We start from the raw sequence: 4,840 nt of genomic DNA on the forward strand, positions 1-4,840 counted from the left end.
TGCGGGAGGAGAGCTAGCCTGAGGGCGGACGCCGGGTCGCAGGCTTCCGTGGCCTGGCAGCGGGCAGTAGAGGCCAAAGCCCTGAGGACCCTGAGCAGGGAAGGGAGGCCGCGCGGGAAGGCTGTGGTCGGCTGCTGGAGCTGAGAGAGAGACAGGAGACCACGCCCTGAAAGCCTTTTACGGCCCGCGGGGCGTCGGGGGGAAGCCCGGTCTGCGGCCCTGCTCTCTTTAGGAGTCAGGCCCGCTCACGCCCGTTTGGGGGTTTCGACGGGCGCATTTCACCGGTGCCTGCAGATCTGTTGAAGAAAAACTTGAGATTACCGTGCCCGAGGATTTACAGTGCTGCAGAGGGGCCTCCACATCACACAATGGGACCGAAAGAGGTGATGAACTGTGGAGAAGCAGGAAGAGGAATGAAAAGATCTTATACCCCCAAAGAAAGGGAAACTGAGTCATACGAAAACGTCCGGAATCAGAGTTAATAGGCGACTCTTGATTTCCCAGGCAGATGCTAGTTACAATTTGAACGGCTCTCTTGGTGCTAGCCATTGAACAGGCCTGGAATCCCTTAGCTTTGCTGGTCCAAATCATGCAGTGGCACTCTTACTGTGGAATCCCTGGTCCAGTCAACTGGTCCAGTTGATCCCAAGCGGTCTACCAGGGGTCATCTCTTCGGAGATGTTGCCCAAGCAGGTACAATGACTAAAACATCTGGGCAGGCCCATGGCTTTGGTTTTCTCTACTTGAGATCAAACAATAGAGGAATCCTTCCATAATCTAGGCCATCGGGCAGCCGTGAAAAAAAAAAAAAAGAATCCGTTTAATTGGCTCATACCTGCTCAGCAAAGATTAGCCAGATAAAGACAAAATAATCCTGGGGCTACTGTGGGCCCACGTTCCAATGTCTTTCTGCATCTGGCCACTTTGGATGGTTATCTGTCCAAAAGATGTAAGATTGTACTCTTGCGCTTCTATTCTGATAAATTCTGAGATCCCAGAAAGGAGCTTTAGGGCATGCAGCAAGCTTCATGGTTGATTAATTCACTCAAGTTCCAATTAGCTGTGCATTTTGAAAATAAAGTAGAAGCACTCCTCCTCGCCCCCCCCACCCCCCACCGCAACTACGTGATGTGCTAAGAGCAAAGTGACTTGACGTCAGCAGCTTTTGGTGTCATCCTGTAAGGGTTAAAGTTACAAGTCTGAGAAAGCTAAAATGTGCCCTCCTACCAGTGAGAGCCAACTGTAGGTTCCAACAGGGGTGGGGGCAAGTGTCCTATTAAATCATGAAAAAATACCACTTGACAAGCAAGCAAATAATGAGATTCAAACTAATTTAAAACAAAATGACTTCTAATTAAATTGTTAACATTCTTGTTATATTTTCCCACTCCTGAACCTTTTGATCTTGACAGATTGAACTATATCTTGTTATTTTCTGATTTGCCATCGCATATTTTGCTTTGTAATAAAAGCTCCTAATAGCTTTTATGTCAGTCTTATTTGTATTAGCCTTATTTCAGTAGCCATCAATATGAGTCCACGGTAATTGACATTTCCACTTACACATATTCAAAGATTTAAGGTTTAAGTTGATTTGTCTGTTCTGACTAGAGCCTAAGAGTATTTGGCACAAAGAAGATACCAAATAGTTTTCATTGGCCAAGGAAAAGAACTGTCTGCAATCTGCATTTCGTACCATTCTTACCGCTCGATGCAATGCAGAAAAATAAAAGGGGGTGGGGAAGAATTTTCCACCCACTCTGCACCGATAGACTTGTTAACATAGACTATTTTCTCACATTGTCTTTAAATAAACACTCAAAATTCCTGTAAAGTTACAAATCATTATCCCCAAACCAAATATGTTAGCCTGTTCTCGGATGTGGTTTTTCTAAACTTTAAAAAAATTAAATGCATTTCAAACATGAAACACAAGCTTTCTACCAGGTTCTATACCAGTCTCTGACCACCGCCTCCTCTGCAGCTTTACCTCCCATCCCTGACACCCACGTCTCCTCCCCATGCTCAGGGGGTACACGCAGACATGCACCAACACACACGCACACACACACTGCCCCTCGAGGCCGTGTGCCTTCTCAAATCCATGCCCTGCTCTGTGTTCCTCCCTTCACCTCTCTCCCTTTTCCCTCAACCCTTCCTCTAAAAGGGAGCTTGAAGATCCCCTCCTCAGTGAAATCTGCTTGCCTCCCGCCCCCTAACACATTAAGCACAACCTCCTCTGTTTTCCCCTCTCCTGAAACATACACCCTTCTGTATTGTAATTACTTGTCGGTTTCTTCTATCAGAGCATGACTCCTAAAAGCTAAGAGCCTTGCATTTCTTTTTCTCCAGTGACCGGTACCCTGCCTGATTCGTGGCAGGGGCCCTCAGTGTTTGACATATAACTAAGTGCTATCGTGTAAGAAAAAAAGGTACTTCCATGTCACTGCCACGGTGAGTTTTAATGTCAACAAAATCCCCAACTCAGCCTTTCTCTTAGCTCTGTCGCCTTGCTGGGTCTTCCTTCTCTCCTCCAAGTCCCGGAAACTGCAAGATCATTCTTGCAGTTTAGATCATTCTTTTCTCCATTCTTCCATCATTCTTTGTACGTGCCTGCATAACACCCTTTATCATATCCCACCACCTACACAATACATCCTCCAATATACCATGCTGAGGGGAGCAGGATTTTCTTCCCGTTGAAGGTTTGAGTTCACAGAGACTCAGAACTCTTTCAAAAATCTTACCCACGTCTTCCCCCATACGGGGTCCGACAGGGTGGGGACTTTAGACGTACGAGTGATGACATTCAGTCAGGATTTTTAAGATGTTTGAGTCCTACAACCTGCCGGGAACTGGGGGTGGGGAGATGAAGTCCCGTCACTAGGGCGCTGCAGGGTGACTCGGCTGCTTTCAGTTCCTCAGCGCCCTGCACAGTACGTGTCCTGTCTCGGACCAGGCCCACCACGTCTCTTGGTTTCATCTTCCCCCTTTGGGAAGCTGCAAGCAGCCATTTCTGCTTCTATGCCCCCGCCGCCCCCCCCCCCCCCACTCCAGCCCCCGGGCCTCTGCGGAAGTGGAACGTTCAGGATGTCACAGAGTAGGGAAACTCCAAAGCATAAATTTTGACGGGAAGAGTGGAGCCTAGACGCGGCAAAGAAGAGAAAACCCCAAGGTCCCCACATTGCTGCAGTACTGACGCCAAGGGCTACAGCCTCAAGTGCAGTCTGCAGCGGAGGTTAAAATTAACGCAGTGGTAAAGAGAAGGTCCTGGAATTCTTCCTTGCCAAAAACTAAGGGCATTGACTAGGACACCTGAGCTGGAAGTGATGCCTTCTTCTCTGCAGATGGAATTGGGCCATAACAACTGTTCCCTTTGTGTGCATAACCCTGAAGGGGCCCTCTGCAGAGGAATAGCCAAGGGCCAACGGATCCAAGCCTTTCCAGCAGGTGCCTCCTTTACCCAGGGTTACAGAGTGGTGACCCATGAGGGTGGATGTGACTGGCCCTCTGAGCCAGATGCTGCTTTTTCTAGCACCGGAAAGAGTATTGGTCAACTCAGTTGGGGCTGGGAAAGCGTCTTGATGAAGCCCTTACTGGGTGAAGACAAGAGGCCCATCGGTGCCAATGCTGTCAGCACGACCCAGAGGAATGCATGAACTTCAGAATCTAGTAGCTTTTGGCTTGCTCCTCTTATGACTCCTTCATTACCTGCCTTGCACATCATCCTCTGTGCCACTGCAGATTTCCCCTGGGCTCTTTGTGCGGGGAGCTGGAGACAGACAGCATGGTCTGCATTGGCCATCACGCCTCAGGCCCGCCCTCTGGTGGTACATGAGTAGAATGCATTCTTGGTCCCCTCTGTCCTCATCTGGAGGGTGACTCAGGACTAGAAAAAGGCCTTGTCTCAGGGTTCCTGGAATGACTTTGCCTCTGCTTCACAACCACCTGGGGCCCCAGCTCAGACCTCCTGATTAGAATCTCCAGAGATAAGGCCGAGGGATGTTTTTTAACTCGTTCACCTCCGGCCAGTTGCCCACCACATCCTGCTTTTTTACAGAAAAGGAAGCTGAGAGAAGATGAACTAACCCTCAGGTCTCAGGCCGACCGGGGACTTTTCCGACTCCCCAAAGTACATGGATGGCCCTGCTCTTTACCCTGTGGGGACGCCTTATGAAAGAGTGGTAAATGGTCCCACTATCTTTCCACTTGATCGCCTTCTAGTAAAACGCTGGTTATGTAGTCAGTAGGAGGCAATTAACATTTGGTGGGCACCTACCACCATCTCTGTAAAGCACTGAGTGCTTATTTAATCCTCCCCCAAAATCTTACTAGGGAAGTCTTCATATCCTTATCGTATAGACAGGAGAAAAAAAAACTCAAAGAAACCTCTCGTCCCAGGCCCCGGTACACGCAAGAGTGAGAACAGGGTTCTTCTAATCCAGGTCTGTGTGACCCCACAGCCCAAGGGGCTAGTTCTTTAAATGATAAAGTACTTTCGTAGCAGAAACCAGGGCTCACGTTGTGAAAGAGGCAGCTGTAGCTGGTCTGCTGTCTCTTACTTTACCCCTTTCACAGTCCCCGGCTGCCCCGGCTGCCCCTCGAGGCTCCAAGGACCTCCTGCATTCCTTAGACAACCCCCCCCCCCCTTGTCCCAAAATTAATTCTCTGTCTCTCTTTCCTCATCTCCCAGCAGGACTCAGTTTCTGTCAGTGACCAGCTCTCCTTTCATCATAACCAGAATAGATTGCCACCAACCTGTAAGCGACCGGGGAACCCTTAAAATGCTACCCCTGAGCTAAAAGAGGAAGACCCTGATTGGCTGCTTGCATAAATAAAA

General features: G+C 48.9%; 1 protein-coding gene across 1 annotated transcript in view; it reads right to left on the bottom strand.

Moving 5' to 3' along the window:
• Positions 1-4,840, bottom strand: part of DPYSL2 (dihydropyrimidinase like 2) — a 130,760-nt gene that overhangs the window by 71,460 nt on the left and 54,460 nt on the right. The gene's annotated exons all lie outside the window — the stretch shown is intronic.

This window comes from Herpailurus yagouaroundi, unplaced genomic scaffold (genome assembly GCF_014898765.1).
Source record: "Herpailurus yagouaroundi ecotype Mexico unplaced genomic scaffold, PumYag 181, whole genome shotgun sequence".
In the NCBI taxonomy this organism is placed as follows: Eukaryota; Metazoa; Chordata; class Mammalia; order Carnivora; family Felidae; genus Herpailurus; species Herpailurus yagouaroundi.